At 33.9% G+C, this 26,040-nt stretch overlaps 1 protein-coding gene and 1 long non-coding RNA gene across 17 annotated transcripts in view; both read left to right on the top strand.

Moving 5' to 3' along the window:
• ROBO2 (roundabout guidance receptor 2) overlaps positions 1–26,040 on the top strand; it is a 1,638,467-nt gene that overhangs the window by 863,263 nt on the left and 749,164 nt on the right. The gene's annotated exons all lie outside the window — the stretch shown is intronic.
• Positions 12,989–26,040, top strand: part of LOC102153311 — a 118,544-nt gene continuing 105,492 nt past the window's right edge. Inside the window, exons 1-3 of one of the 2 annotated variants that reach the window (XR_005382113.1) lie at positions 12,989–13,043; positions 15,142–15,372; positions 15,563–15,641. This is a non-coding gene — a long non-coding RNA (uncharacterized LOC102153311). The remainder of the gene's footprint in view (positions 13,044–15,141; positions 15,373–15,562; positions 15,642–26,040) is intronic. The other variant, XR_005382114.1, reaches the window with a different exon arrangement.

Below are 26,040 nucleotides of genomic sequence, written 5' to 3'. Positions count from 1 at the left end.
GCACAAGGATAGGTTTCAGAAATATAAAATTTGAGCAGTCATAATCTGAGGGAAAACTTGATCAAAGCAGTAGTTTTTCAAAGATGTATCAGTCAGACTCATACAAATTCAGACAGAAAGGACAAAGAGCTAAACTAAAGTTCACTTTTTGGGAGAAAGCACATATTTCCTAAATCCATGTAACAGGAAAGCATGAATGCAAGTGTCTTATCAAAAAAATAGTTTCAGGGAACACCTTGGTGGCTCAAGAGTTTAGCATCTGCCTTTGGCTCATGGCATGATCCCGGAGTCTGGGATTGAGTTCCATGTTGGGCTTCCTGCATGGAGCCTGCTTCTCCCTCTGCCTGTGTCTCTGCCTCTCTCTGTGTGTCTCTCATGAATAAATAAATAAAATATTTAAAAAAATAGTTTCAGGGCCAAGAAAGTGCAGAAATGAGTGGGACTTTTTAACTTTTACAAGGTATGGGATCTTGAACAAGTAATTTACCTCTTGAGATTTCAGTTCCAACATTTGTAAAATGAAGGTGACTTCAAATTCCTATCAGGTCTGAATAGATAGTCTGAAGATGTCACATAGGTCAACAAAATAATTTCCTTTATCATCTTCTTTTGCTGATTGAGAAACAGGTGGCAAAGTTTGGAAGGATCACACTTGTAGTGCCCTCCTCCCAAAACAGGCTAGTATGTAGTAATGTATGATTACCACAACTTATCAGATATTTCAGCAAAATTAAAAAAAAAAAATTTAAGGTTTGTGGCATAGAGTGTTTTGTCTGATATTTATGAGGAAATAAATTATTTAAAATACATAATGCTATCTGGAAACATAAGTGTTAAGAGAAGACAACAACCATCTTCAGGTGAGAACTTGATTGGTGTTGTATGGATACATTTAATGGAGACGCCAATTATACATTGACATGCTGCTGAAAATATACCACAAGTAAACTCACAAAGAAAGTTATCTGCATCCCATGGTTGCACTTAACTTGTACCCCTGGACACTTAGGTGCGGTCCTCTGTTCTCATACATCCATTCAGTTCTTCCCTTCTCCCTTATCTCCTCCTTTCCTTCCTCTTTCTCCTCTTCATCTTAATCTTGTATACTTGTAAATGCACACACAGGCACACCCACTCCCAAAAAAACACAAATTTTAAATCCAATTCTTTCAATTAGTTAAAATTAATTGAAAGTGCCCACTATGTCCTGGTGCTGGCTAGATTTAGGGGTCCAAAGATAGTAGCATTGTTACTATTGTCTTCTTTGTAGTAGAACTATCCAAATACCCATTGGGCATTTTGTTATAGTATTTATCCAGATTATGAATTTAGTCTACACTGCTCATTATATGACCTCCTCAAGGAGAAAATTTGTATATATATGTAAACACATGCAATCTCTTCATTGGCCAAGCATTCCATTCTTCAAAGTATTGAGATAATCCCATTAGTTAGCTACAAATAACATTTTGTTTAAATTTGTGGTGGCTGTTTACAGAATTCTGAGGGACCAAAAAGTGAAAAATAATTTTTAATATTTATTGGAAATATTCAACTAAGTCTATACATCCTTATAAAAGTAAAAGAATTATGTTTTATATGTCAAAAATAATAAGAAACCATTTTTACAATGATTGTCAGTATACATTACAAGCTTCTTAGCACAAATAAAACTCAAGAAACATAATACATTGACCACAAAAACAAGTTACTTTTCCTTGAAAGCTTAGAGCACTGGTACTTATCTCTTCTAAATCTTAAAACTTATTTGAAACAATGAAAATTAGGAATATGCATGAAGTTTTCTAAAAATAATCTTGAGAAGCTGTTGTTTTTTAATAGAACAATATTGGTAAAGCTTAATAGAAATTTTTAGTGTTACATTGTATGTGATATATAAGTGAGTCATTTTTAAAATAAGGAGGGGGTGCCAGGGTGGCTCAGTTGGTTGAGTGTACATCTAACCCCTGATTTCAGATCAGGTCATGATTTTAGGGTCTTGAGATTGAGCCCTGCCTCAGGCTACATGCTCATTGGGGAGTCTGCTGGAGGTTCTCTCTTTCTCTCTCTCCCTCTACCCCTTCCCCCATGTTGCTCTCTCTTAAATAAATAAATAAATATTTAAAATATAAAAATAAAATAAGGAGAAGCTTCTATGAATGTACACACAAACATATATATATATATGCAAACACAATAATACATTGTAAGTCATTAATAGATATAAGCATTGAAACATACATATGCAGTTATTTGTTGAAGAATGATCATTAATATATATGGTTTGTTTGATAAATACTGCAATGCTTCTTAGTTGTATTTCTCCCATAACCACATAATTTGCATTTAAAATGTTAATTTCTTTTTGAAATATAGGGCTATTCATGAAATGCAGGCCTTTTCAGGGTTTTCCATATCGTCAGTACTTTCTCAAGTCTGTTGATAAGCTTTTCCAATACAGATCTAATCTTTGTTCCTCACTTTCATTCATTTAAACTAGTTTTTGAAAATTCATGGTTCCTAAAGAATAAGTTATGTTTTTATCTCTCTTTCTCTCTCTCCCTCTACCCCTCTCCCCACGTGCTCTCTGTCTTGCTCTCTCTCTCTCTCAAATAAATAAATAAATCTTTAAAATATAATAATAAAATCCAAGACCAAGCACACATAACATTCGACTTTTTGGCTTATGAGAAGTTCTTCTGAAAAAGCATGAGTAGACACTTGGAATTCTTGAATTTGGAACCAATGAGACTAACTCAGGGTTAGTTCTGGAATCAGCTTTGCTCCACTTGATAGATGAGATATAGGAACAATTTCTTATATCTTATAAGTAGTAATGATGTACAATTTGAATGTTTTTAATTATTACTTGTATTTGCTTAATATTTATTTGAACAGGAATATAGCTATTCAAAATAATTTGTTATATAAATGATTAAATCACTTTGAAGATGTCATTAATACATTATATCTTAGTAGCTATCAGTGAGGGATATCTTATATGATCTTCTACTTCAGTTTGGCGTGAAATGTTTCTATTGTTTTTTTCTAGTTAAATATTTTATGAGATTTTTTCCTATGTGTCAGATATTGAATTCTTCCCAGGGCCATATTAGATTAAAAACAAATTCTCTGCCACCACTACCATCTTTAGCCCTTACATCCCTGACTTTGGCCCTTTTATGAGTGAACTATTATCCTCTTAACGGAATACTTTGCTCGTTATTTTTAAACAGAGTACTAATATGTTAGTGTAAAGTCTTAAATATTTAAGAAATTCTTTGGGGTGGAGAAAATATTGACTGTTTTTAATAGCTTCATTTTGTTAAGCTTTTTACTTGTATTTTGTGTTTTCATTTTTAGATAATCCACATAACTTTGTATTTTCTCCTTAAAGAGTCCAAATAATTTATAATTTCCCCTTTGATTTTCACTTGATCCATGGGTTGTATATTACTTAATTTCCAAATATTTGGAGATTTTCTAGATATTTTTCTTTTATTGATTTCTAATTTAATTCCATTATGGTCAGAAAAATTATGGTATAAGTCATGAATCCTTTTGAATTTATTTAGAAATACACTATGAACTAGGATATAGTCTATCTCAATAAATGTTCCTTATATTATTGACAAGAATATTTATTCTGCTTTTGGGTAGAGTATTCTAAAAATGTCAATTATATCAATTTGGCTGATAGTATTATTCAAATCTTAGTAATTTTCTGTCAAAATGTTCTATCAATTGTTAAGAGCAATTATCTGACTCTAATTGTGAAATTGTATATTATATTTATTATGTTATGTTTTATTATACAACAAAATGCCTTTTCTCTTGTCAGGATGTTACCAAGTTAGTATTACCATCTACATGCATGGCATTTGGAAAGTGCATTTTTATTACAATGTTTTACTATAGTTTGCCATGCTGCAGCTTATCACTCAAGCAACTTTTTAAAACCAAGTAAAAGTGAGTTGAAGAAGATTGATCTTATTTTACACTAAATATTGTAGTTGATACATAATTTAAACACTTTAGATTTTTAGAATATTTAAGATACTACCTAATGCATATACTAAAAGGCATTCATTGTTCTAAGTGACTTCAAATAAATCATTAAGCAACTTACGAGAAGATAATCAGAATCAACTACCTAAATCGGCATTTAATCTATATAAATAAAAGTATTTATACTAAAAGAGTTGGGATATTTTAGAAATATTTTATATCCCAAAGAGCTAAACCATTTTAACATGTTCTTACCATTTTATACAGTTATTTATAAACTTTTTCTATTTTTAAAAGTTCCAAACTTAACAGAAAACTTCAAATAGTGAAGTTAGTTCACATATAACCTTCACTTGGACTCACAAATTAATATTTTTCCAGGCTTATTTTAACATCTTCTATTCATGTATATTATTAATATATTACTGTTGTTGACTCATTTGATGGCAAATTTTAGACAATATATCCTCTTTCTCTAAATAATTCAAAGGTTATCTCCTAAGAACAAGTATAATCTGTTTCACAGCCACAAGGTAGTCAAATTCAGGATATTTAACATTCATGCTATACTGTCCAATATACAGGCTGTATCTACAGTCTGTCTGTTGTCCTAATAATATATCTTATGACATTTTTTTTCCATCTAAGATCCACTTGAGGATCAGACTTTGAATTTAGTTGACTTGTCTCCTTAGTGTTCTTTAATTTGGAGGATTTTCCACGCTATGCATGCAGTATTCTTAAAACTAAGGAAGCAATACTTTTTACCTAATGCAATGTGGATATACATGCTGTACAGTATTCAAAAAAATAGCTTAAATATACTTCTTGAATTTGGCATAAAAAGGCCACATACTTTTTGGAATAAAAGAAAGTCTAGCATTTCCAGTAGTTAGAATATGTTCTGAAAAGGGATATTTCTAGACTTTTAGAGCATTCAATAATGGACCTGCCATGGTATCTTATGAGAAGTCAATCCTTTTAAGCTCCTGTCAAAATCACATTGTATAAGTCACCACATAAATGAAGTTACTCTATAATCACTGGGGATAGTTTTTAAATCATTGCATTTTTAATTCATTTTTAAAAAATTTTAAGCATCCTTTGCTGATCTATATCCAGAAATTGTAACAGGGCTGGTATGGCATTGTTGTTTTAGTGTTATGGCTCTGGAGGCAGACGTATTTTTAATTCTTACTCTACTCCTTACCAGCTGGGGATTGTTGTATGGGTACTTCAAAATCATTAATTTCAGTTTCTTCATCTGTAAATATAATGGATAAAAATAGTATCTCCCAGTATGACCTTGTGCACTGAGTGGCACTTGGTATGTGTTCAATAACCATTAGCTATTATCAGCTTATAAAACCACCAAACTAAGGTCATTTCTTAAATATTTGAACATTCTGCTTTCCTGTGACTAAAAGCCACCATGTACACAATCTACATTTTCCTTAATGTAAAATGCTTTAAAAGATGACATCATTAATACATGTAAATTGCAGAGCATAGGAAAATTGTCACCCAAATAATTACTTTTGAAAATATAAAAAGGAAAAAGTCTCACAGCAAGAATTCTCCAAACACAAAGAGGAATTAAATGTTAAGAATCAAAATGAAAATTAAATAAAAGTATTTCATGGAACACATATGTTAAGCACTTCAGGAATTCAATGGGATACAAACCTTGGACACGTCCATGATATAATTTAAAGACTAGTTGATGAAATAAGACACACAGGAAAATATAAGAATTCATTGAGTTAATATTGCTAAGAAACCTAATTGAATGTGAGTGCTACACAGCAATGATTGCTACAAAATTTGAACAGAGGTGATGCCATCATGGATATAATACTAAAGAAAAGGCTAGACAGAGGGATTGGGGAATTGCTTTGGACTTTGAAAATAGGTAAGATTCCAATAAGAGGGAAAAGGAAGAAATTAGAAAAGAATGGGTACCTGGTATTCCATTCAGGGGAATAAAGACACATAAACACACACACACACACGCACACACAAACACACACACACACTAGACAGACACAAGGGAATAAATCAGTCCACTTCGAGTAAAGCATTTGTTTTGGTAAAAGTAGCTGGCGATATCGGAGAATAGAACTGATCCAGATTTGAAGGGATCAATACTTCATTGTGTAGACAATCTACTAATTGAAAATTCTGAGGAAGGAAAATGTCATCACGCACAGTTCCGGAGTTGAACACCTCCAGAGTTTTTGGTTCAAGTCTTGCTAAAATAAGAAAAAGAAATATTGTAATCAGAGCTCAAATATTCCAAGAGGAATTTAGAGACAAAGGGGCAGGATTTGGGAAGCCCCAGGTAAAGAAGTAGGAATTATAGAACAGCATTCATAATAAATACATTCCACTAGGGGCCCCTTTTTTGCTTGGGGCCTCTCTAATTAAGAAAACCAACTCCAGCTTTTTTTTTTTTTTCTTTTTGGTGACACTCCCCCAAGATTTTAAGTCCCTGAAGGAAATGTCTCTCAATGGTCAGATATAAACCACATGCCCACTCCTTGGCTATATCTAAGTGGTGAGTAGAAAGCTCTGATCCTTTCTCTTACAGTAGTAGAAGGAAAGCAGCTGGATTTCCACAGTAACAAGGCTACACACAGTGAGTAGAGATAATTTTCTAATAGACATAGGAGTGTGGTTAGGAACGGAGGAGGGGTGATATAAACCAGGTAGCCAAAAAAAAAGGAAATGTGTACAACATCATAAAAACAACATTTTAGAGAACTAAGATCTTGTAGCACTGTGCATGAGCCATTGGATTAGAGAACAACCAGATAGAAACAGACTTGTACTATCCCAGATACAGGATAATATTCTGAACTCAGACCCATGTGACCCCAGATGACAGAGCTTCTGATTTCCATACACATATTTCTAACACTCTGCTGTGCACCTGAACAGAATTCCTCTGCATTTTTCAATATCCCTAAAATTTGGTCTTTATCATTGATATAAGCTTAAACCACAAATATGAAGTGAGAAGCAAGATGGAAGATATGGAATGCATAGTTGCAGCAAAACTGCTTTAAATTGGCCAGCATTCATAGAATTTGTTTGGGTGAGGGCCAGTAAATTGCTTTTTTGGTGTTGTTAGGAGAGAACATTAACAATTCTGACATCCTTGTCTTCTCTTTTTACTGTACATGTAATAAATCCAATTTCATCAGCCTTAAAAGTGCTAATAAAAGATAAATGGTAGCTTTGTAAAAGACACCACATAGGAACATATAACAGAAAGGGCCACTGATGTTTCTTTCATGCTACTTAATTCAGCTCATATGAGAAAAAGGAGGATCAGACATTTCTAAATGCTCAAGATGGAAGGACATCTTTCATACATAAATCTAAAAATATTTTCTTAAGGCAAATTAAAAGTACAATTTCATACAAATTTGGGTCTGGCAGCTAGCTGGAGCAGAAGCTGGCTATTTGCTGCAGCTGATGCCTATCAGACTCAGGCGCAGTACATACCAGCTGAAGTCTGTCAACAGGGAGCCCAGCATAAGGGCAACATGATAGTCAAAACAGGATGAAACCACAGTCTAAACAAGATGACGTGAGCATTTGTGCAATTAACAGCATCAGCAAAAGGAAAGTTGTGTTTGGAATAGTCTGCCAGGAATCCCAAAAAGGCAGAATGCTTATTTTGCCACAATAATGTTATGTTATATCTGGCTAAATAGAATCAACGGCATGATGGGAAATTCTGCATAGACCATGGTAAGGGGTAGAGGAAAAGCTGATGGCAAAGTCTTAAGACTGAAAACCTTACCAGAGCTGTTGCTACTGTAAACAGAACCCACTTCGGACCTAATATTCATTCCATTACTCATCTGTGTGTCGAGACTGTCTGTTGGCTGCTAACTTTGTGCCAGGCACCGTATGGGCTTTTCAGTATTCATTATTTGATTTAATTTTTAAAACAATGTGTGCGGTCCACATTATTAATCACATTTCACAGGTGAGGACAAAACCACAAAGGAACAGTGTTAAACACCACTCTAGTCGAACCCCCAAGAGCCATTAGACAAATCTAAGCTGAAATACCAGTTCTGCTGTGCATAAACTCTAGGGATTTTATGTAAACCACTTTATTTTTCTGGACTTGTTAATTCTTAAATAAAATATAAACTTCAGACATGTATGAGGGTTAAAAGATTGTTTACTTCTCTTCCTACGATGCTTGATATGATGTATTCAATAAATGGTGCAATTGGTATTATTGTGGTTATTAGGAGTAGCATATTAAAGGTGTATAAAGGTTTATACATATGTCCTTGTTTATGTAATTTTCACAGAAATTTCGATTGCTAAGAATACTTGTAACTGGGTGATGGGCATTAAGTGAGGGCACGTGATATAATAAGCACCAGATGTTATATGCAACGGATGAATAACGAATTCTTCTTCTAAAACTAATGATAGAGTATATGTTAATTAATTGAATTTAAATAAAATAACATTTTTTTAAAAAGAACGCTAATAATTGAAGCTGGTAATTTTATAGTTGCTAACCACGGGCACCATGCTAAGGATCTTCTCTGCATGGTCTCATTTCATTGTTTCAGTTCTATATGAGTGAGTTATTATCTGCATCTGGCTGCTCAAGGACAGAGGCCATGGAGGTTTTGATCCCAAGAGGTAATTTTACTTCAGAGCTTCTCCTTCCCCAACCCAATGCTCATTCCACCTGTCTATTCTTTCCATAGATTTAAAGGTAACAAAATAGATAACATTGTCTACTCCTAATCTAGCAAGCAGAAGGTGAGTCAACCTTTATAGCATTTTCACTTGACATACAGAAGTATCTTATAATTAGTTATATTTGTTTCTTAAATGCCATCAATTACAGCCTTTGCTCACAATTTTGTCCTTGATGATTTTTAATGTAATATTTTTTAAAATACGTAGTATTTACTAATACCAGGTTTTATTCAGAATCTGCTTCCAGAAGAAGCTTTGAGAGGTACCATATGACTCCAAATAGAGTACCAGGGCATCCATAGTGCATTATATTGTTGCTGTAGTAAATATTTTATGAGTTTTAACGAGAAATTTAAAGCATTACTTCCTCTTGACAGGAATGCAGGGGCATTGACCTCTGTGGTTAGTAACATTTTCCTTAGTTCAGTTTCCTTAGCTACTTCTTGAGGACACAGTTATAATTCCCACTACATTATATTTGTATTCCTACTGAACTCATCAGATTTGCAAGATTTTTAAATCAAAACTTTTGTGATGGTTTAAAGGTTTGGTGAACTATATCTTCTTCATGTGTCTAAGACCTTGCTGCTACTTGAAAGCAGAATAAACATCATCTGGTGGCTTATTAGAAATGCAAAATATAGGGCCACACTCCAGATCTGCTGAATTAAAACCTGCATTTTTCCAAGATCCCCAGTTGAATTGTCTGGACACTAATATCTTAGAAACATTGTTCTAGAAACTACAAGCAATAAAAATCTATGATTTTGTTGGACATAATTTTGATGTATAATGAGAATAGGAATATTCAGCATACCCTAATCTTGAAGCAAGTTTGACTGCAGGAGAAAAAAGAAGAAAAACAAAAAAACCTGATATCCTTTCAGGTGCAGAAAATATAGTAGTATTATTGAATCGTATCATCTACTAAGTCTAGAAGTTATAAATTTAATGGATTTAGGTTATTTTATTGACTTGGTGAAGTTAGTTTCCTTACAAGTACTGTGGCTCCTTGTTGCTAAGGGATTTTGGCATCTTTGTTTGTTTGTTTGTTTCCCCAACACTTACATTAGTTGTATAAATAGCATGCTTATTTGGGGTTAAAATGCTTCATGTAACATTGTTCAGAATTGAGTAAGCATGAGTTAGTTTGGATGCAACTGTTATAAATGTTACTATAATCTTTTGGGAATATAATATGGTTTTCTAATCTTCCTGAACAGATTTCATATTACCAAGCAATTTTAATATAAATTCTTCTGGATCAGTGAAATTTTCATGCCAATAAATCGGAATATATAGAAAGATCTGCATATGTGGTAAATGACATATGCAAATTAAACTATTTTATCAGAAGAAATGATTTTTCACATCAAGGTTGTGGGGTTCAGATAGTGGAGAAGTAGTAAGTGAAAATATGAACAGTTTTTTTTTAGATTTTTTTAAAGAAAAATGCTTAAATTACCGAATTTAAGATTACATGGTTAAGTTTTTGCCTTTTCCTCAGGAGTTTTCCTCTGAACCTTATTCCTGGATCCCATTTGTTCCATAAGTATTTTATCCCAAATAAGATTTTGGAGTTCCATTTTTTGTGCCTTATAATATGCATACAGCTATATACCTAAAGCCATCTGTGTCTCTGGAAAGCAGAAGTTGACATCGATTTGTATAGAATTCTAGTTTCCTTTCTCACCTTTCAATCTAGAAGTTTGTCATTTCCACCATTGTCTCCTTCTTTTGCTAAGACTAAAGGAGACATAAAAACTTAAGTCTTTTTTTTTTTTTAAACTTAAGTCTTTATACATTAGCAATATAAGATGTGTTTACTTCACTTGAAAGAAATCAACAGAGTAGAGGCTTTAGGCTAGTGAAAGCAATGAATTAGGGATAGCAAATTGAAGGAGAAGGAGGAAGAGGAGAAGAAGAAGAAGAGGAAAGGAGGAAGGGAGGAAAGAATAAGGAGAAGAGGGAAAAGAAGAAGGAAGAGAAGCAGAGGAAAAAAATACTATTAAACCACGAAGGCCCTCTGAAATATTTTTCTTTATAAAATTTATTTATTTATTTGAAAGTGAGAGAGAGAAAGAGATAGGGACCTGGAGCAAAAGAGGCAGGGGGAGAGGGAGAGAGAGAATCTCAATCAGACTCCAAACTGAGTGTGGAGCCTGATGTGGGGCTCCATCTAATGACCGCAAGATCATGACCCAAGCTGAAACCAAGAGTCAGACTCTTAATTGCCTATGCCTCCCCGGTATCCCTGAAAGACCTTATATACAATATCCAAACCCTTCGTCGTCTGGACCTATACAAACATTCTCTGATTCTCAGACTGATGAAAATGTAGTCATCTATTTTTAAAAAACTTAACAAATCAAAGATTTCATAGCCTGCCAGAACCTAATAACCTTGGCTTAAAACAAGACTTAAAACTCCAATACCATAGTTAACAAAATCCAACGTTGGGGTTATTTAGCAATTGAAAATGCCTACTTTTCATTGGTGTTCTAGAAATGAGCTTATGGTTAAGAAATTTTAAAAATGGCATTTAAGCCCTTCTGATAGAGTATGTTATCTAAAAATCTCAAAATGTTTAAAGGTTCTGAAAACTCTATACAATGTGAATAAAATATCTGTAATTTGAGGGACTGTTACCTTTATAAAAATTATTTCCAAAAATCAACAGTAGTATATAGTGATTTAAAACTTACTCTATATTTTTACATAAATTATCCCAATTATTTTTAATGAGTTTAACTAGATATTATTAACATCTCCATTTTTCAAATGAGATTCAGAGATATAGAATGGCTTTGTCCAAGATCTCGAGGTTAGTAAGCATGGAACTTGGATTCAATCCCAGGTCTCCTGTTCCAAATCCTTTGTCCACAGCATTGTACTATTATTACCACATTCAAGTAGTTAAGTTTCCCTCTAAATTTTAAAGTACATTGTGTGCCCATATTTGACTTTTCAGCTCCTTTCTCTATGGTGCTTCAGACTTTCTTCAAACATGTTTATACACAAACAGTATTTCTTCACTTTTATATTCCCCTACTTTTTTTTTCAAATAATACAATGACATTTATGTGTTCCTCTTGAATTTTATCATAATTAATTCTGAAAACTTGTAGAATTCTTAAGGTTATTTTATATTCTCACTCTTTTCCTCTGAAGTGCTGGAGATGTCACTCTTCATAACTTATCTGCAAAACTAATGATCATGTTCATGGTTCAGTCATCAGAATCACTAATTAAAATTCTTAACAGTAGGTCTGGAATAAACCAATGTGGAACATGACTTATGTCACCTGAACTTGGCAATGGGCAATCAAATACAAGGCATTGTCTATAATCCTATAGATCGGTGCTGTAACCTAATGGTAGTTGAATCAAGGCAATATATCCCAATGTAGTGATGACTTTTGACATGTGGTGTGGAACTAAAACCATTAAGAAATAAAACTGTATTGGATCTATTGCTTTCCCTTAATTGGTCACATCTGTCATTCTATGATAGATGCAATTGATCATAAAGATATATAGACATAGATACAGACACAGATTTAGATACCAGATACACATATGTATCTTACTGGGAATTAACAAAGTAGTTATTCTTTCATACTGGTAATTAACAGAATATTTATTCTTTGCACATATATTGGTCCCTGAAAGAAATATTTTACATATTGCTTATAGCTTATTGCAATGAATATGATATTCTGTCCAAATTTCACCATGCAGACATTCTTACCATTTGTACTAGCTGGATTATGTTCATAATGTACATATGGTAAACATCTTAGCATGTTTAGAAATCTAAAAACCTGAGAAATGAATGAATTTCTTGTTTCCATTTTTGTATTTCCAATTGATAGTCTGAAGAGGCAATACTGTAGTTCCCCCTTACCCACGGGGATTTTTTCCAAGACTCCAGTGGATGCTTGAAACTGCAGTTAGTATGAAGCCCTGTACATTCCCTGTATATGTATATAGATTTATGATAAAGCTTCATTTCTAATCAGGCACAGTAAATTAAGAGCAGTAACTAATAGTAACATAGAGCAATTATAACGATATACTGTAATAAAAGTTGTATGAATGAGGTCTCTCAAAATATCTTCTTGTAATGTACTCACTCTTGTTTTGATGATGTGAGATGATAAAATGCCTGCATGATGAGATGAAGTGAGGTGAATACAGGCATTGTGACATAGGGTTAAGCTACTATTGACCTACATGGACCTCTCCTCCAGGGGGAAGATCATATGCTTCCAGACCACAGCTGACTGCAGGTAACTGAGACTATGGAAATCAAAACCAGGATTTACTATTAATGCTGGCACCTTATTATTCTCAATACTCATTATGTTATCTGGGGCAAAAGTGGTTTGGGAATACTTTTTGTTCTTTATGTTTGTACCTATTTAGTGGCTCTTCTGAGGTCATACAAGTTAAAGTCGCCTACGTGCTTAAGCTCACTGAACTAGTCATGGTTCCTTATTCCTTTTGAAGTCATTATAATTCAAAACTTCAAAATTAGTTTTCTACATGTTCCCTTGTCAATACACTAGCCGACAAAGACAGTCAATCTATAACATATTCTCAGTGATCATTGCAGTTGGGTTTTTGACCAATACTGGTCTGTTTCTATAATTTAGTGCTAATGCTGGTAGACCTTGTGATTCACATCTTTCCTGGAACTTAATTAAATAATTGAACAACAATCAACTTATTCACTCGCAGTGGCCCCGCAAGCTGGAAATGTCAATAATAATTCTCCTTTACAGAAGCAAATTCAGTGTTAATTTAGAGCTATTGGTCTGCTTTGTTAAATATGCCAAGTGCACACTTGTTTGTGTCTACTTAGTTGATTTACTACTGTACAAGAGTTTGGTTTTTTTCTCATGTATCTTTTTTTTATTAGAAGTCACAAACACACTGTTCCTGTTACATATTCATAAGTAGAAAAATAACATTTAAATACATTGACAATAGTTTTCTAGAAGTAATTGCATAAGCAATAATGGTCTCACTTGGAAATAAATGAACATTTTTTAAGACATTGAAATAATATTTATCATAATTTGAAGGCCACAGGGCAGTGTTGACCCCAGGATGTGTCAGACCAGCTACCAGAACAGGTTGATCAGGCCAGGCTTGAGTCAATTTACCTTGTCTCTAGATGGGGTTCTCATTTTGCTCATTCTGAAACTGCATGTTACCAAATCACAGAAAGTATCACACTCAGTGAAATGTACATGAAGCTAAGAGATTAATCAAAGTGACTATTAATTGTAATGAAATATAACTGATAAGGAGACTACATACTTGTGTTTGGAGATTGCCATATATTCTGTGTATAAAAGTAATACGGAAAAAAAAAATGTTTTCTCATAAGAAATGTACTTGAATGAGCTTAGGGAAGGAAGCCAGAAATTTAGATAATCTGAAAAATCATCCTCAGCTAAGAGAGCTATAGACACTCGTGGCCTTTGTCAGTGCAACTGGGCATTCTGCCTGCCAACTGAAATGCTCTGAACATGATTCAGAGATTGATATTTGTTTTTTCTTCAGAATCTTATTCTTTCAATGACTTGTTGTTATGAAAAATTAATATAATTAGCGTGTGCAGGTTCCAAAGTACCCATCCAAAGCTTGTACTAATACATAGTAAATGGTAGTATAAGAATGCATATTTTTCTTTTCTAGGAAGAATTGTATTTTTATTTTTATTTTGTGTTTTTTAGTATCAAATGTTCTTTTGGTCATGAAATTAAGATGAGAGATACCAAGATTTTTTTTTAGTTATTTGATTAACAAAATAAAAGTTGTAAACTTTGTGATGGTCCTAGAATGAAAGGGAAAAAAAAAGATTTAGTTGCAATATTTTGGACACTACCAATCTACATCATTACTTTCTCATGCTGTGAGAGCATAGAGCCTGCATTAAACATAGCAATACTTCATCTTTGGATTCATATGGGTGTTTTTGTTGTTGTGGTTTCAGACAAAACACTTTGGTCACCTAGTTATTATATATTGCACAGGTGAAGTGCTTCTATGAATAAATCTGATGTTGAATTAAATTAGTTATGAGTTCTGAGAGGCTTCACAGTCTTTGCTGTATAGTGGCATACCCAGAAACGGTGCTGTTAAACGTTTAATGACGGATGGAGAGGGGGCAACTTGATTTGTGACACTAATGATTTCTGTGGTGTGAATAATCCCACCATGATGAATTTCAAGTTACCAACCTGAAATCTCTTCACTGAACGTGGTCACGAGGAGGGATGTGCACAATCAGGTAAACAAGCTATGTTAGTACAAGCTTCAGAAACCACTGCCCCATGTATATAACTATTTTAGTTTTAATTAGAAGCATATCAATAGTTTCCATTTTGTCATGTCTGCTGCATCTGGGAATGGAGGAGATGACCTGCAGCAGATAATCCAGGCCATGGTAGACAACGTGTGCTGACCGATGTCTCCAGACTGAGAGACCGCTGCACTGAAACAGCTGCCGGGCCACCTGTGGAGAGCAGCACAGCTGGGCACATGAAGCGGAGTTCGTTGAAAATGTAGCTCCAGCAGGCAGGAAATGGAACAGAGGCTGGAATGAAGGTGGGTATCTCTTCTTCAGGGAGTGTAGAGGCCTAGAAGCTATTATTTGGCCATTCTACAAAGGCAGATATTCTTGAGCTTGATGAGAGTCACTGTGATACCAAGGTTGGACATAAAGTGGAGAAGAAGAGTTACCCAAAGATTGCAAACAACCAGAAGTGCTCAACCAACAACATCATGTTTCTGACAGATGTTACTCGAGGCCAGTGCTTCTGAAGAATCGAATCAGAATAATCCTACTCCTGCCAGTTATTATTACAGATTTTAAGGTAACCTTACTAACTGTTTTGTAGCATAGTTTGAGAATATATATTGCTATTTACTTTTGAAAGAGGAAAGGTTTACTGAAATAATTCCATAAAAACCTTTTAGAAGGCTCCAGTAAGGTAATATTTTCTTCTGAAGTGGATGTGAAGAGTATAATTCTGTAACAGCATTATTTATGCTGGCTTAATCCTAATGGAGTGTCATGTCAGTTTCATGTTGTGATTAATAAAAAGATTTTCTTCAAAAAATGAAATAAAGTCAAGGAAATATAGTAAGAATCACATCTACTATATCAAGGAGCTCAGTGTGTATTATAGATGGTGATAGCAAGTGTCTTGGAATCTCTTCTTTGGAAAAATAAACAAGAGTAGTAGTATATATTTTTTTCCAACTTTATATATTCTCCTAAACTCTTTCTTTCATGGCCACATCTGTATTGTATACTTCAGAAAACAACTAATTTTGCAGCTAATGTTAAACACAGTAATGTGTAAGAGAAATCAAAATCCTTAGGCTTCCATCTCCAGCTTCCAAAACCAAAAATGTTTCCAATATAAAAGAGCTCACATGTTAGGAAAAAAATAATGCATTAAATTATAAATACTATTTTGAAAATATAATAATTTATATATTTTTTCAAAAGAAAACACATAAAACCCTATTTATGTTTTATTGTAGTATAATATGGTAATAAATGGTATATCTAACACAGCATTGTGGTGAGGAATAATTAGTTGATTTACAATTATTTAGAAACAGATAGTTGACAATCACTTAGTATTTACTGCTGAGAAACAGTAAAGTATCAAATATTTTGTTGTTCTTTTGTCTATTATGTTGACAAGATTAAATTAAGGCTAACTTAACTTATTTGTAAATCACTTATTTTGTGCTAGACACTATGTTAGCTCCTGAGACACAAGTATTTTTATCTTCAAAAGGTCATATTAAGATTCCATGATTTATGATGAAAAGAACTATATATAATCTTATTAATTGAACAATTACTATAGTTTGGATCTGCACTAAAAATCAAGTGAACAGCAGAACACAAACTGGAGATGTCCCATTAATATGTCTTTGGCCTTGCTTCATCACTGAACTCTACTGATTTCCAAAAGCTGGGAGTTTTGATTGATGAGAGTAGACAAATACTGCCTCATTTGGCACCTCCCTTTGCCAAACTGGGATAACTCTAAAATATGCATTTTATTTATTTATTCATGGAGACAGAAAGACAAAGAGGCAGAGACATAGGCAGAGGGAGAAGTAGGCTCCATGCAGGGAGCCCGATGTGGGACTTGATCCCAGTACTCCAGAATTATGCCCTGAGCCGAAGGCAGATAGATGCTCAACCACTAAACCACCTAGGCGTCCCTGAAGTATTCATTTTAAACTATATCCAGAATTTTCCTCATGGATCCAAGCTCTAGTTCCCATAGTATCTGTCTTGATAATTTTCATTGCTGCCCAACCTTCCCTATATCACTTTTCTACTGGTATTCTTGCTTCATACCTTGCAAGTAAACCACCTGTATTCTAATCCTTGCCTCAGGGTCTCCCTACACCCAGGCAACTCCAAAACAGAACAATAGACTAAGCTTACAACCTCATGGGGAGATTATATACAGAGGTTAATTACTCATAAAATTTTAATTATGGCAAATATTACTGCCCAAAGAACAAAAGTACCTGAGCTCCAGTCCTTGATTCTTCACAATCTAGCTCTGAAAAAAGGAAACTTGTCTTACCTTGTCTATTATCTATCAAATAAGGGTTTGGATGGCTGAGTGATCTAGATTTTTTTTTTTTTTTTTAGATTTTATTTATTTATTCATGAGAGAGAGAGAGAGAGAGAGAGAGAGGAAGAGGGAGAAGCAGGCTCCATGCACCGGGAGCCAGATGTGGGACTCGATCCCAGGTCTCCAGGATCATGCCCTGGGCTGAAGATGGCACTGAACCGCTGAGCCACCCGGGCTGCCCTAGATTTTCTAAGCCAACTTTATGATTCTACTATTATAAATCTCTAGAAGGCTTGCTCCCATAAATGGTCTGCATACTTTTGAAAATGAAAATTTAGGTGCAGATGGTTATTTCTTAAGTACCTGAAAAGTTTTGTGTATGCATTCATTCACTTATTCATTTATTCCACAGAATTTATTAAATATGTACTCTTCATATATCACTATAGATGTACATTATTAATAAGCAGCTACTAGCCACATGTGACTAACTTTAAATTTAAATTAATTAAAATTCAATAAAATAAAAATTAAATTGTCCATCTCTCTAGCCACATCAAGTGTTCAATAGCCATCATGTATTTAGTGCAGACTGTATTGCCTGGTACAATTATAGAATATTCCCATCATGAAGAAAATTATACTGGATAGAGCTGCTTGGAATGATAAAAAAAAATTAAATTAGACAACTAACCCTGACGAAGAAATAATACCTAAAAATTTCAGTAATATGTGAATATGTAATTGGGCATAAATGATATCAAGTGAGTATTTTCAGTCACATACTTTAAAGTCACTTATAAATAAGTTTTCAGGGAAGGCTTCATGGTAGATAGGAAATCTGAAAATTAGTCAGAAGAGCTGACTGTTAAAGACCTTAGAAGCATTTAAATAGAAACAGGTCAAGGAAGTTGAGATATTGATTAGACTTAAATTAATAGAAAGAAAAACTGTAGAGTAAAATCATAAAATAGTCAAATAACACCACTTTAAATATAGTCTTATAATCACTATATTTAAAAGAGCTTTAAATTTCCTTTGTTTGGATTTAAATTCCCCACAAGCTCTGTGACCTTGAGAAGATAAGTAAATTCCTCCTCACCTCAGTGAAACTGATTCTCAATTTCAGCTCTGGTCAGGATCTCAGGGTATTGAGATGCCCAGCAGGGAGTCTGCTTGAAATTCTCTCTCCTTCTCCCTTTGCCTCTCCTCTCACTCACTCATTTTCTCTTTCTCTCTCAAAATAAATAAATCTGGGCAGCCCTGGTGGCGCAGCGGTTTAGCGCCACCTGCAGTCCGGGCCATGATCCTGGAGACGGGGATCAAGTCCTACATCAGGCTCCCTGCATGGAGCCTGCTTCTCTCTCTGCCTGTGTCTCTGCCTCTCTCTTTCTCTGTCTCTCGTGAATAAATAAATAAAATCATTTAAAAAAATACAATTAAATAAATAAATAAAGCTTATTTGAAAAATAATTATTATATTACCCCCATCATGAAGTCGCTGTAAGGAAATAAATAAACTAAAAAATCTAAAAACACAAGTAGAATAGTTCTTGGCACATAACAAATTCTGTATAAGGGTTTGTTTGTGAATACTGCTGCTGTTCTTATTGTTGTTTTCAGATACTCATTAGGGTATCATTAGGATATCTGGATCCACTACAAATAAGACCTGAGTTAAGATGTCTAGCTGTATAATCAGATAAGCCAATAAAACTCCATCAACAGTGAGTGAACATATCCCTTTGTCTCCTTAAATGGGACACTAATTAGGAGGTGCTTCAGTTTATATATCAGCTACCTTTGTTCCTTTAAAAAACTGAGGGGGAAAGGTATTTTGGTCAATGCTTTGATATCCAAAACTGATGTTATAGAATATTCTTTCCCATAATATTCTATAAATGTAGATTTCATAGCTTTGTCTTTCTGCATTTATTAATTAAGGGGAACCTATATTTATTACCCAGATATTAAGTAAAGTGCTGAATCTACGACCTGTGCCATTTAAACCTAATTTTGACCTCTTAATAGCAGAGGCTCTTACTGCCTTGTCTAAGAAGAATCTCTGTATGTTCTAGATGTGTGGTAATTATGTTGATTTGCCTAAAGGAGTGTTGTTGAGATCATGATGTCATCTCAAGGGTAATGAATGCTTCAGGGTTGTTGAATATTTAATTTGTCAGAAGAGGTCACAGGAAAGAGATGTTATGCTACTTTTCAAATGTTTTAAGAGAAAATGAGAAGCTCAAACAAACCCATAAAAATAACTAATGGAAACCTCCATATTCAAAGCCCCAATCTGAAAGAATAGTGATACTGTATTAAGAATAACATATATACGATGTGATTAAATATCTTTCATTATGTTGTAGTAACTACAAAATTTCATTAGTAAATACATCCTCTATGTGCTTTACCTGTGTACTTAGCAGTGATGTTGTACTCACTATTATTATTTTAAAAATGTATTGATTATTGTAAATATAATACTAAAAGAAAGTCCATATACATGTACATAAAAACAATATCAGATGTTTCCCGGGAAATATGTTATTTAAACAATTTAGAGTAATTGTTAAGGAATCATGTGCATTCAAAGACATACTAGCTTAGTGACTACTCTTTTAGGTTTATTTCTGGATATATATACATATATGTAAGAGAGAGAGAGAAATTTATATCTTAAAATAACATCAGGCCTCACACCCTTTAAACTAGTATCAAGCAATCTTTTTAAAACCACACAATCTCTATATTGTTATTCTTTAACTCTTGGGCTATAATAACAATTTCTTATTATTGAGGTATTTTTCCCTCTCTCAGGCTTGTATTTTTTAGTTTTTCAGTGATGATGAAAATGCTGCCAAAATACAAAATGACTAAAAAAATGTTGGTAAGATGGCCATTTGGGACTGTAAATGTATTGTTTTTCAGAAGTTAGTTGGGCTTAGATTATAATCACAAATTTCAATTTAACACATGTAAATTATTTTTGAGGTCTTACTCAAAGTGATATGAGTCATTTTTCATATATGATTTGAGAATGAAAATGAATGATACTTAGTTTCTATACTTATGTCATTATTTAAATAAAGGCTTGTTGTCTCAAGATTCATGGAGCATTAGGGATCCATGGATAGCATTGGAATGGATACAATAAATAAGTCCCCTGAATTTATTGCAAATTTGTGGCTGTTTGCATGTGTGCAATCTTGGGAGGAGAAGACCTATAACATAATCAAATCTAAAAGTGTAGCATCATCTGTAAAATTTTAAGATAGAAGTATTACTGATTGGATAAAAAAATAAATAAGAAAAGGCCACAGGAAGGATATCCCTAACTGTTCCTAATGCACAATGTTTTAATCTTTAGGATATGGTTGTTTATTCTATGACTACCCTAATCCATACCTTTTCATGTTGTGGCATACTTTTATAAATGAATCATTTACAATTAAATTTTTATTTCTTAAATTTACTTAGTACATTCACATCATAAATATCATAATGTACTGAGTACATTCACATCATAAATATTTTTAAAATGCAAAAAGATTTAGAATGAAAAGTATGTGTATTCCTACCCCACTCACTGAGTAGAGACAATCATTGCTTTGAGTCTCTTGCATATCCCAGACAGATGCACAGATAAATGGATAAACAGAAAAATAGATTCAAATCTCTCTCTGTATCTTACATTAAAATTAGAGTATATTGTACACATTTTGTAGCTTACTGTTTTAATTTAAAAATACACGTTAAAGATCAGTCCATATTAGTACATTTAGAACTACCTTATTCTTCTAATGTCTTCAAATAATCCATTGTGTGAGTTAACGATGATTTATTTAATCTGTCTCCTATTAATAGACATTTAGATTGCTTTCAATCATTTGCTGCTGCAAACTATGATGCAATGAATACTTCTGAATGTAGAAAACTTTTATATGTTCAATTCCTTGAAATGGAATTGCTGGCATAAATAGTGTATGCATATTTAATTTTTATATGTTGGATGAATTATCCCCCATAGCAAATGTTAGCAAATTCTTCTCCATAGACAACATTAATTTACACTTCCACCAACAATGTATAAATGTGATAATGCAAACTTTTAAGGATTCAACACCATTTACTTTGGTTTTGTCAACCAAATCAATGTGTTGGGAATACATTCAGATGACTTCTAGTTTAACTTGCTGGCATAGTTGAGGAAAAGTAACGTTCAGATCTCTGCAATTCTCTTCAAATGCTTGTCTTGTAGAAAAAATGCCATGATTGCTTTGCTAAATATTTGTTTGAAATCTTATGATTATTGGGTGTAATACAACCCAAGTCTTCTTGGCCTAAGAGTTCCATTACTATTTTATTCAATTAACATGAAAGAGCCCATTAGTGTTAAATATGTATTTATTTAAACTATAAACTAAAAGGGGAAAAAATTATATAGCTATTTAAAAGACTATGTCAGAGATAATAACCTGAAAGGAGTCTAAAAGATAAGCCAAAAAATATCTGAACCAAACAAGAATCAAATTGTATATGAAAAAATAATGAAATATTTGAAGTGTAGTTTTTATTGCTTCTGTGCCTCCTTTCCTTGCCTATAAATGAAAATGCTGAAGTGCTCCAGGAAATGTTATGTTTTTGTAGAATTCCAACCCTGGTAACAATCAGGAAGCACTAAAAATGCTCATGAGAACCGTGTTCCACAAATTAACTGAAATTCACACATGGTTAAATAAGTAACCCAACATGCCTAAACAAACATTTTATATGGTTTCTCATTACTAAACCTTGCAAACAAATCCACTGAAGTAGTTTGTTATCATCCATTTAAATTATATCCTCTAATTTAATCAAAAGCTTTTCTTGAGGGCAAAATAGTTCAGTGTGTGGGGCTGTTGATATAGATGTTGCTAAAGGAATGAGGCAGACGTTCTAAGTATGACTTAGATTGTTAATGAGTATCTTTACATGTGGCTTTCCCATGACAAGGTGATAGATGTTGGTTTCACTGTCCTCCATGAGCCATAGGACAGGGGGCTGCTCATGGATACGGAGTTCAAATCTCAGACCTTTGCAATCTGCATGCATAAAAGTAATGTTTTCACAATATAAAAGAAATAGGTCTTTTTTTTATAAGATTGCATAATTCCAAGATCAGCATCCATCTGTGTATATATTTTTTCTCTTAGCTTATGTTAATAGCTTTATTTGACAATTTAATGTTTTCCTTTTTCCTCCTAACAGCAGGTGAAAGAATTCATAAATCTGCCATGAACAGTTGCCAATGAATATTCATATCTAGGATGTCTGATTGCAGCAGTTTGACATTTTTATTTGATTTCCATCAAGAAAAAGAAATGCTTTGTTTCTTAATTCGTAATGCATTCTAATCGGTTTCTGCACATTACACCACTGGTTAAGTTATTGTAATCGCCAGTATCAAACAAGTAATTTATAAAATAAGAATATTTGATATAACCAAGATAAAAAATGTGACTAACAATTATTCTCACACTCACTGAAAATACTATACTTTTGTGTTTTATTGGGTAATTTACATTAAAAAATACGTCCGTTCTGAGGACCTTCCATTTCTTATCCCGAATGTACACTCTATTGAATGCACTAGTATCCCCTGTTGTACGAGCTCATCAGATCTCTGTTGACGTAGGAGTCTCATGAGTAGGTAACGTAAACTTAGTGGGGTATATTTCCTGTAGATCATTGTCACATGAATAAGAAGACACAGTTGGTTCAACCAGAGCCGATACAGATTTGGTACAATTTTAGTGGATATTTGTGATTATCTGTTAAAACTTGAGACATTCACAGCAGCAAACTTAATATTTTAATTAACTTCCTTTAGATTATTCTGCTTTTGTATTGATCCTTTACCACAGTTCTTCTTAAATTAAAGATACATAAGACTTATCTGGAAAGCTTGCTAAAATTCAGGTTTCTGAGCCATAACCCTTGAGATTCTTATTCTCTAAGAATTGGGTTGGGCTCAATATTTTTTTATTTCTAACAAGTTTTTAGAAAATGATGATACTGATCTACCACACTATATTTAAATATGGTGCTGGCTATCTATTGGTCTTCTATAAAATACACAGAAGTCTTCTAGATGAAAACACAGTACAGCAAATGATTAAGAAGCCTGTACTGGCAGACAGATTGCAGAAATTAAATAGGGAAGGAGTGTTCAGAACAACATACACATTCAGCAATTCAACATAGCAAGTATTTTCTTTAATCTTGGTTCTGCATAGTGTTGTTTACATGTGGTTTATATTATATGCAAGGAGTTAAAAACTAAGAATTTATTTTTAAAATCCTCTTATGAAGTAGAATCTGCAATCCCCAGCTCCATTTTTTTATTGAAAAGCTGAGTATAACGTAACAGTAAATTAATGAATCTCTATTCTTAATTATCTATAAATAAAATAGAAAAGAAAAATATCTAACAGATTAGAAGAGAAAACCATGGGAATTAGAGGGCATTTCCCTAGCCTGTTACTGAATTCAAAGGATTTATTTTTACTCACTTATGAAATGCTGATTTCTATGTTTTGCAAAGTAGACACATATTTTGAAATGTTTTTTTTTATTTTAATCCATCTTCACTACCAAAAATAATTTTGTTGGCCCATTGGGTTTCCGCATTGATTGTGAACAAGTGTTTTTTTCTCCCTGTGGTGGTGGTAGTGGGGGTTGTTAGTGGTAAGTTTTCCCAAGACTTTGTGAGAGACCCAAACTTCTAAACTTATTTTCTCTACTTCAGTATCATTCCTTCTGAGGGTTTCAACTCTGTTGCTAGGCATTTTCCAAAACACAAATATGACCACAAAACTCATTATCTTAACTAAAATCTTCTGACAGCTTCCCATTGCTTTCAGCATAAAATGAATATTTCTTAGACTTGTCCACAAGGTCGCTCATAATTTGACCCCAGCCTACTTCTTTTGTTTTATAGCTATACATTTTACTTGAACCATAAAAAAAGCAATTTAGTGTTCCTTAAAAATATCCATGTATCCTCAAGCTACTGATCCTCATGCCTAAAATATCTTCATCTCTTATCTTTCCCACCAATAATTCCTATTTGTCTTTTAGGACTCAGCTCATTCTTCCACTTCTTTTGAAAATTTTCCTTTGTGGCCCAAGTTTCTATTAAGTCCTCATTCTCAAGATTCCCATTATACTATTTGCATACTTCTAGCATAGCACGAGCTGCACTGTTCATCTACATCAATGTAGATCTTAAACTCCTGGAGAGAACAGGACTGTGCCACTTATTTCCCTTATCAGAGTGCCAACAGGGAACAGAAACTCAGGAAATACTTTTTTTTTTTTTTTTTTTTTTTTTTTAGTAAATACTTTTTTAAAACATTAATTTCCTGGGCGCCTGGGTGGCTCAGTGGTTGAGCATCTGCCTTTGGCTCAGAGTGTGATCCTGGGGTCCCAGTTTTAGGTCCCACGTTGGGCTCCCTGAGTGGAGCCTGCTTCTCCCTCTGCCTGTGTCTCTGCCTCTCTCTGTGTGTCTCTCATGAGCAAATAAAAAAAATTAATTTCCAACCATGTCATGAGTAATGAGAAGATTTGATATCGAAAGTAAAGTTGTAGAAGACCTGCTAAGAACTATTACAGTGTTTAGAATGGGAAGGTGACACAACGCAAACAATGATTAAGGAAAAAAAGAGAATGCATTTAAGCTGTTACAGTAGCTCATATGTGGAATAAGAAAGAGCCCACGTATGTATGGTGTTAATGTTGTTAAGCAGTGAGAAGAATGTTGAATGCAGGCCTTGATAATCCCACAATTTCTCTCCTGAAGATAAAAAGCACAGTGTCAGTGTAATTGGAGTGAGGAAAGGAGAGGCATTTGTCTCATGAAGCATGATGGGATTTTTGGAAAAAACGGGTATAGGTAGAGGTCAGTAAAAATCAAGGAAAATATATAGGCCATTAAAAACAAGATTCCATGGTGTGAATGAGGTTCTGAGTTCCAAATTTTGAATTTGGGCATCAGTTGCATAAAAACGGGTTGACTCCATGAGCAATGAGCATCTGCTTTGTGAGGTAAGAGCAAAGAGAGGTCAAGTGATAAAGGCCCGTGATAGCAGAGAGAAAAGAAATTCTGGCCAAAGAATACATGGCTTTCAAAGGGGGAAAGGTCATTATTATCAAGATAGTGAATATACAAAACTTTTAAGTCTTTGTGTGCAATAGATTTTTAAGTCTTGAATATTAGATATTCTGAAGTTTTAGACACATACAGAAGTGAAATGTCATTGTGAATAGTCCACATGGACTATTTTGCTGAGTGACGTTTCTACTGTTCTGCTCTGGGCTCACCCCTCCATATCCCAGCTCAGGTAGAGTGTGTACAGCAGTACCGTCTGATGATTCCTGCCTCCCCAGAGCTCTGCTTCCTCCCCTCCTACCCCAATCTTTCCCTCCTCCTTGTCGCTGGTACCTCACCACTTCCTCTCCTACATTCTGTCTGCCTTCCTGCCCTGGCCTGTTTCTATTCATCTCTCCCGAGAGCCTCACCATGGGGGTCCATGAGGATGTGGCAGAGACCACATGGGGAAAGCACAAAGATTTCCCATAACTAGGCAGAAACAATCTCAGGCAACATCTTTTC

This window comes from Canis lupus, chromosome 31 (genome assembly GCF_011100685.1).
Source record: "Canis lupus familiaris isolate Mischka breed German Shepherd chromosome 31, alternate assembly UU_Cfam_GSD_1.0, whole genome shotgun sequence".
NCBI classification, from domain to species: domain Eukaryota; kingdom Metazoa; phylum Chordata; class Mammalia; order Carnivora; family Canidae; genus Canis; species Canis lupus.
This window is presented reverse-complemented; position numbering and strand designations above follow the sequence as displayed.